This window comes from Camelus dromedarius, chromosome 13 (assembly GCF_036321535.1).
Source record: "Camelus dromedarius isolate mCamDro1 chromosome 13, mCamDro1.pat, whole genome shotgun sequence".
NCBI lineage: Eukaryota > Metazoa > Chordata > Mammalia > Artiodactyla > Camelidae > Camelus > Camelus dromedarius.
Genome location: NC_087448.1, coordinates 67,064,960 through 67,074,192, shown reverse-complemented (window position 1 = coordinate 67,074,192; position 9,233 = coordinate 67,064,960).

Below are 9,233 nucleotides of genomic sequence, written 5' to 3'. Positions count from 1 at the left end.
CCCCCAAACTGCAGGAATCCCAACTATGCGGCGTGCACCCCGAGCCAAGACTCGCTCACAGCCAGCGCTCTGTGGGCGGGGCCTGAGTGGAGCCCTCAGTGCGTCCAGTCCTGTGCTAACGTTAGTTTGTGAATAATACATTGTGCTAACTCCTAATGACTCACTTGTTAGGTCACAAATAATTAGGATGAGTCATCTATTAAAGCGAACGTGTCTGGAACTGCCAGTCATTCACACACGAGAAAGCGGGACAGGACCTGAACTTTGCCTCAGTTCCCTGTTCCACTCAGGTGGGCTGTGAGTCACAGAAGCCCCCGTTGCACAGGTTCTGAGGCATTTTTGGACCCTGGACATCTCATACGTAAATGCTCTCTCCACCAAATCAGACTCAGACTTGGAGTCCTCTTTCTCTGTAAGGTCCGTGCTGGTACCTCCTGACAGTAAGAGTGGCATCTCTGCGGATGCATCAAATCCTTCTGGTCATCACAGCATCTCTGGGGTCAAGTCAGTCACAACGTGTCTGCAGGCCGCACCAGGCTGCACGCTCCCTGAACTGGTCACTGCAAAGGCCCAGCTGTACCCCAGGCGAGGGGACAGACAGCCCTCTGACATCCAAGTGAGGGCCGAACGGCTGGTTATCTCTGCTTGGGAAATTCTGGGTCTGTTTCGTGCTGTGCTTTAAAGAGCTTATCTTTCTGTTTATTTGTTTCTCCTGATCGAAACAGCTTTGGCCCTCTGACAAGCCAGCACCCGGAACTGACCCAGCAGCAGGACCTCCTCAGCCTCCACTTAGAGTTGCTCTGGGGGTTAAAGGTCACACTGTTGGAGAAAGGTAGTAAACCATTAATGATGGGTGAACTTCTTTCTCTCTGGCCCCACCGGTTAACTGGGCGATCCTGTTTGCTCTGTGAAGGGACTGTATTTGCTAAGGGTGATTGAAATCGGCAGCACAAATGACCTCCCTGATTTCCTGCTGCCTCTGGGCCACCGTGTCAGGTGAGCACTGCCAGGCGTGCTCAGGCCGCTGGAAACGGCCTTGTCCTGACCAAGGGCCACTCTTAATCAAATCCCCTCACTGGGCACGTGTGCCTGTTTTGTGAGACCCAGTGGCTCAGACACTGGAGCACCTTAGGGCCCCGCGGGTTCCCAGAGCATATACCTCACCTGCACACGTGCGTCAGCATCCCCCTGGTGCACGAGGGATCAGAAGCTGAGGAGTCTGACTGACTCTCATCGTTGAAGACTCTGGTTTTACTCCTGCCTCTGGCCCCCAGGTTCCTAGGTGACCTTTGACCATGCTTTGGATTTGACGTCTAGAATGTGATGTGCTTCTGTGTTCACTGCATCCTCCCATGCTCAGAGCATGCCTGGCACTAAAAGGCACTCAGGAAGATCCGTTAATGAATCCCATTGCCGATTTTATTTTATGTTATTGAAATATAGTCAGTTTATAATGTTTATCAATTTTTGGTGTACAGCATACTGTTTCAGTCATACATATACATACATACATATAATCCTTTTCATATTTTTTCATTATAGGTGACCATACGATATTGAATATAGTTCCCTGTGCTATACAATATAAACTTGTTTTTTATCTGTTTTATATATAATAGTATCTGCAAGTCTCAAACTCCCAATTTATCCCTTTCTGCCCCTTCCCCCCATAACCATAAGTTTGTTTTCTATGTCTGTGAGTCCGTTTCTGTTTTGTAAATAAGTTCATTTGTTTCTTTTTTTTAAGGTTCCACATATAAGTAAACTCGTATGATATTTGTCTTTGTCTGACTTACTTCACTTAGTAGGATAATCTCCAGGTCCATCCATGTTGCATTATTTCATTCTTTTTATGGCTGAGTAGTATTCCATGGTATAAATATACCACATCTTCTTTATCCAGTCACCCGTCAATGGACATTTAGGTTGCTTCCACGTCTTGCTACTGTAAATAATGCTGCTGTGAACATTGGGGTGCAAGTATATTTTAGAGTTAGAGTCCCTCTGGATATATGCCCAGGAGTGGGATTGCTGGATCATAGGCTAAGTCTATTTTTAGTTTTCTGAGGAATCTCCATACTGTTTCCCATAGTGGCTGCACCAAACTTCATTCCCACCAGCAGTGTAGGGGGTTCCCTTTTCTCCACAGCCTCTCCAGCATTTATCGTTTGTGGACTTTTTAATGCTACTGCCTCTTCCACTTGCTGTCCATTGACTGCTGGCACCTACCATCTCCTTGGGGAGACGTGGCTGTTACGTGGCACAGGAGAGTCAATGAATTGACAACAGGGTGAGACCAGCAAAGCCGGGAGCTAACCCTGGGCCCAGCCCACAGGCCTTGGCAGGAAGTCAGCCAGCTCAGAGGGCCCCGTGGGCCAAGGGCTGAGGCCGGGCAGGCGCCTCCATGTCTGCTGGGCAAAGATCAGGTTGGCCCGGGTAGGGGCTGGCCGAGTGCAGAGGAGCAGGAAACGCAGTCCGAGTTGCCCTACGGGCATGGGGAAAACAACTGGTTTAAAAAATAGAACGTAATTCTGCCTTGGCTGACTTCAGGAGCATGGCCAAAGCTGTCTGTGACAGGTTATCCCCGATCTGGGCTTAGCCATGTTCCTTGGTGCCTGGAAAGGTCCACCCCATCACGAGTCTCTAACGGTTCCACGGTCCTTGGTCTTAAGGCTGGGCTTTCATGAACACAGCCCAGAAGGCCTCCTCTCCCAGCGCTGGACAGGCTGCAGAGAAGGAGTCCAAACCCGCGGAGGCATCTGGAAGATCCACACTCTCTTGGTGGTGGCAGGAAACCTGCATTAGTCATCACATTCTTTTTTTTTTTTTTTTAATCTTTTTTAACTTTTATTTCAGTAAGCTTGTACTTTTTTTTTTTTTTTTAATGGAGGTACTGGGGATTGAACCCAGGACCTTGTGCACGTTAGGCAGGCTCTTTGCCACTGAGCTATTATTACCCTCCCCACCACATTCTTTAAAGAAGTCTCCTGTAATGAGTATTCAAGAAGGAGTATTCAAGATGGGAGCACCTCTGAGCTTAGGTCTGCTCATCTGAGGGCTGAAGTTTGTAGGCAGAAAAGCCCTTGTGCATCAGCAGTCACGGCGATGCGGGGCGGCCAGCCTGTCTGCACGAGCCGGGTAGTCGTCTGCCGGTGACTCGGGAGCCTGGAGGAGCAGGCGGCCGGTGCTCAGGCAGTGGCCGCACTCCAACGGTCTTTTCCCGGTGCCCTGGGGCTGCGCTCCGTGATCTCGAGATCTCAGCGTGTGCTGGTGTCTGCGCTGTGACCGATGCCCCCAGGAGGGCAGTGCGCATCCTTGATGCCCACAAGTGGACGCTCTATGTCTCCCATCATCTCTGATGAATTAAGCCAACTGTGTGGCTGTCCGGCTTTGGACCGTTTTGGAGACCAATCTCATGTCTTCTTATTTTTCACAATTGAAAAAGCCAACCCACATCATTGAGACAAATAATAAATCCTTGGGCATCTGATTACCCAACGTGGCTGTTTCCTTTGATCAAATCACAAACTGATGACCAAACTTGGATCTGATTATGTGCCTATAAAGATAACCAAGGACCAGTGTGAGTAACTGTCAGTCAAAGTCTCTTCAGACAACAGCGAGTGTTACAGCACGCCAGTAACATTTTTATCAGGTAGTTAAGTTAATTACCTGTGGTAAATGTGTTAGCGGGACAAGGGTGGATTGCTGTAAACATTTGCCGACCACTTTAAAACGCTGCCCGACTGAAGGGGAGGAATCAAGGATACAGGAGGATGCAGATGTCTTGACACCTGCCGGTGTCATATAAAATCCAAGTTTTATGCTGATACCTGTGTGTCTTTTTCCCACCACAAGATGGCTCTGTAGGGTTTCTTCTCAGATGAAATACGGCTCCAGGGCAAACCCGGGTTTGTAAAGCAGCAGCAAGCCCTGGGCAACGTCAATTTTTTTAAGGAACCTCCATACTGTTTTCCACAGTGGCTGCAACAATTTGCATTCCCACCACTAGTGCACAAGGGTTCCCTTTTCTCCACATCCTTGCCAACGTTTGTTATTTGTAGACTTTTTGATGTTAGCCATTCTGACCGGTGTGAGGTGATATCTCATTGTGGTTTTGATTTGCATTTCTCTAATAATTAGTGATCCATCAATTCCACTCCTGGATATATTTCAAAAAAGCCCCAAAACACTATTTTGAAAAGATACATGTGTTCACAGCAGCACTACTTACAATAGCCAAGACACGGAAGCCACTCAAGTGAAGTGCCCACCAACAGATGAATGGATAAAGAAGATGCAGTGTATATATATACACACAATGGAATACTACTCAGCCAAAAAAACCCTGAAATATCTGCCATTGCAGCAACGTGGATGGACCTAGAGAATATTATGCTTAGTGAAATGTTAGACAGAGAAAGACAAATACTGTATGGTATCACTTATATATGGAGTCTAAAAAATAAACTAGTGAATGTAACAAAAAGAAATGGGGGGAGAGTAGAGCTCAGTGATACAGTGTGTGCTTAGAGCACACAAGGTCATGGGTTCAATCCCCAGTCCCTCCATTAGATAAATAAATAAAACGGAAACAGACCCAGACCCACAGAAATAGAGGACAAACTAGTGGTTACCAGTGGGGAGAGGAAAGGGGGCAGGGGCAAGAAAGGGACAGGGGATTAAGAGGTACAAACTATTATGTATAAAAGAAACAAACTGTCAGGATACACTGTGCAGCACGAGGAGTATAGCCAGCATTTCATAATACTTACAAATAGAGCATGATCTTTAAAAACTGTGAATCACTACATTGTACACCTGAAGCTTGCATGATATGGTAAATCAATTATGTCTTAAAAATAAATAAATAAGTAAACGTGGGCAAGTGTTCACCAGAGAACCAAGGACAGAAGCCAGAGCACAGGATAGAATGAGAGACAGATAAAAATTGATAAATAGAAAATATATGTGTTAAAAAAAGAAGAGAGCAAATAAGAAAACCTTAAACATGATAGCAGAAACTGCAAGGACATAAAAATAGTATAGAATATTTTAAAAACTCAAAAGAAAATTTAGAAGATAAAACTGGGGAAGTCTCCTGGAAAATAGAGCAAAAAGAAAAGAAAAATAGGAATGAGCAGATGAGAACATTGGAGGATTAAGGGCAGCATTTAAGAAGTAATTTGAGAAAATCTCCAAGGATGCGGGACATGGGTTTCCAGATTACAAGCGCCCGTTCTGTGCCCAGCCCAGTGGTGAAAATAGGTCGCAGCAGACAGGGCACTGTCTCCTTGTGAGGTGTCAGAACCTGGAGGAGGAGGAGGGGATCCTCCAAGTTTCTAGTTTCTGCAGCAGGTCCTGGGAACAGCAGGTCCACACTGGAACGTCAGAGTGTGCTGGGAGAAACTTCTAGAAGGTAAAGCTGACAGGACACCTGGCGTGTTGGAGCACTTTGGGTGGGTGGGGTTAGACGACTGAGGGGAGGACAGGTTGAATTAGAGGTAGGTACAAAAGGCAAAAAAGCAGGTCAACAAACAAAAAACAGTTTTTAACTCTGGGTACATTAAAAATTTTGCAAGAAGTAAAGAGAAATCTCAGTTTACTGCATGGACCAGCTGCTGATAGCACTGACATAATCATACTAATAAAAACACTGAAGACTGGTCTAGCTAAATCTGCGGTGTAATCCCAGCAGGATAACGTGGTGATTGAGAGCACAGACCCTGAGGCCAGACTGCCTCGGCCCAAATCTGTCCGCAGTCATAATAATCTGCTTTTGAGCTGGGGGGGGGGGGGGGGGCTGCTCCGGTCCCTCGAACTCAATTTTCTTCTCTGTAAAATGGGGACCATAACACCTATTGCATAGGGTTTGGGGGAGTAGTGAGTGAATTAACATGCGTGAAATGCTTAGAACAATGCCTGGCACCTGGTAAGTGCTGTGTAAGGGCACCTAGGAGTATTGCCGTTTCATAGCCGTTTAGGAGAAAGGGGAAATGGGTGTGTGTGTGACAGTCTTCATATTCCTTAAGGGAAAGTCAACAAAAAAGGCCTAAAACTGAAAAATCAGGAAGTAGCACTATGAAAATGTTATTTAGAGACGTAAAGGAACATATCAAAAACAAAGGGAAAAAAGGCTGAGATGAATGTAAAATCGTTGCTTCTGGAGAACAAGAAACTGGAGAGGGTCCGGGCCGGGGTGGTGGCGGCAGAGATACGCTGTTTGCTTTGAATCTTGCTTCACCAGAGCAGACCTGAGACAGCATCTGTGGGCAGGATTTATGAAGGAAGTGCTCGGAGGGGGACGATAGGAGACAAGGGACAGGGACGAGGAGGGAGAGGCAGGGCCCAGGCTCACTGCGGCTGGGGTAGGGAGGGGGCCCTGCAGCCCCAGGGCGGGCCCTGGAGAGTGCCGGGTGCTGGCGCCCAGAAGGCTGGTGATAGGCCTCAGAAATGTAAAACTGTCTGGGTGGTGGCCTTTAAATTGCTAAAGGTCCTAAAAATCTAGTTCAGAACTCTCGCATCTGCATCTCCAGCCAGACTCTCCCAGACTCGCACAGCAGGGACTTGCAGTAAGCCCAGCCTTCCCCTGAGGCTCTCGGGGGCTTCACACCTGCCTTCCTGGAATATTTGCTATTTTTTTTCCAGGCACCCAAATACCTTTGTGTGTACTTTCAGGCATGAAGTGAAGGACCATTTCCAGGGCCAGGTTCTTTCCTGAACCCCTGAAACCTGTGGGCGCAGACAGCCCCTCCTTCCTTCCTCATGGGCCTTGCTGCTGGGTGGCTGCCAGCTCAGGAAATGCATGCTCATTATTTATGGTCCCCTCCCTCCCTCATGCAGTTTAAATAAGAACAATAGTGCTTAATACATCTTAGTACAATTTTAGTACAAATTTGAATACAATTAGAATATTCAAACAGCACTTTTTAAAATGCAAATACATTAAAGATTATTGTTCGAAATAACTTTGAAAGAGAAACCAGTCCTTTCATTTTCTCCCAAATTTACACTTTCATTTATTGCTCAATAGAAGCTTAATAAAGAGTGTATGTGATGCCATGATTAAAACACATTAAGTTTTGGGGGGGTGGGTAGAGCTCAGTGGTGGAGGGAGTGCCCAGCATTGGTTCAATCCCCAGTACCTCCATTAAAAAAACAAAAAACAAAAAACAAAACTCACATAAAACCTTTCTTTACCAATCTTACTGTAAACAAAGGGTGATCTCACTCTGTTTCTACTGAACGGTACTGGCCTCTCATTCTGTTCACTACAACGGCACTGGCCAGGTGACTTTGAGATGCCAGCTTGAGGCTCTGGGGTGCACCCCCAAACAACCAGCCCCAACCCATTACACGCAGGTCCCAACTGTTACCACTGTGGGCCACCAGTGACAGCATCACAAATGTGAAGTATCTGGCAGGCGAGGAAGTCAGCCGCTCTCTGTGGACAAGATTTTTGTTGTCACAAACTGTCTCATGGAAGAACACACTCCCTTCTGGGGGACACTGCCACCTCTCCCCACTCTTTGGGAGGCTGGAGGAGCCACTGAGCTGGAGGCAAGCCCCCTGGAACAGTCACTGACCCCAGGACTTCAAATCATGACCACAGAAAACAACTAAAAGTTCTAAAATTCCAACCAAGATGCCGGCAGCTAAGTGTTACTTTCGAAACCCCTTTTCTACTCACCCTCTGAAGCAGGAATCCATACCCTGGGTCCTCACTCCATGAAATCGTGGGCAGTGTTAGTCTGCTGAGCTGTGTGCGCGGGTTTTCTGGGGAGAGGACTCTAGGGATGGCCCCCCAGTTTAATGATGGGCTTGGGTGACAAAGGGAGAGGCTTTCGTGTGCAATGGAGTATATATTTTTTCTACATTTGGTAGAGGAAATAGTCATATAAACCCATTTCTTTGACCCTGTTTCCTTTAGGTAAAAGAATGACAAAAGGCCTGGAAAAGAGAAAAGTGGAACAGAACCATCTCATTCTGCTCCAGCCGCTAACAGATGGAAGTATTTTTTCCTTTTCATAAAGGGGCAGGAACCTACTCAGGAGACACAGCCGCTGTTCCTACCTGTGCTCAAGTTCCTGCTTTTAGAAGATGAATACTTGAGACCAGCTGTTTCTCTGCTCCACAGGTAAGTGAATATAAACAGAGGTCCTTTCAAGATTCTGGGGCAGGTTGGTATCACGGACACGTGAACAGTGCTTTGCAGGATACGTTCTGAAACATGGCCCAGGACGTCCCAGGAGCCAGGAGACCATTCCCTTCCTGTCCTCTCTCCACAGCCCTCCGTTGACGAGAGGTGGCTCCTATTGCTGAAGCTGGCCCTGGAGACCAACAAGAAGAGATTGGACCAGGTGGACCCCGATGCTTTCATCTTCTCCTTTTGTCTTGCACTGCTAGTCAAAGCAATGTGGAGGCTGGGAGTCCCGGAACACAGATTTTGGAGTAAGACAGACCCACTAGCCTGTGAGCTCCCCAGGGAGAAAACCTGCTTAACGGTTAAAACCTACCCCTCAGGGCTGGAGGCCACCAGCTCCCCCATCCTCTCTTGGGGGCTGATTTGAAAAGACGTTTACACAGTATCGTCTTTCTGCTCTGGAGGGAACCCTGCAGACACCGCGTGTTGCCCAACTTGGGCCTTTACGATTTAGGGCTTCCAGGTGCAGCACCTGCATTTTGCTGGCTGGCTTCATTTGTCCATCCCTTCTCCCTCATTAATTCACCTGGTAATATGGCAGCTTTTAAAAAGGGCTGTGTAACAGGCCCTGTTTGGCAGGTATAGCAACTGGGTTACAGAATTTCCCTTTTCTGAAGTGTGAGCTATTTTTTAAAGGGCATGTCAGACTTCTGATGCTCCATTTTTTTTTTCAGGGGGGTGATTAGGTTTATTTAATTAATTTATTTTAATAGAAGTACTGGGGATGGAACCCAGGCCTTGTGCATGCTAAGCATGCGCTCTACCACTGAGCTACACCCTCCCCACCAGAATTTCCCTTTTCTAATCTCTGACCCCAAAGAAAGACTCAGTAAGAGAGAAAGAAGAAAGGCCATCGCCTGTGTGTAGCTGGGATGGAGAGGGCTGGCATTTGTGAAAGGTCGGATGGGCTGCTGGTCCCTGTTCAGGTACACCTGGGAGTCCAAGGAAGGTGACAGTCACAACCCCATCACGGAGGAAATAAAAGCACGAGATCTCGAGAGAACCAGCCTGGAGCGCTGGCCCCGGACAG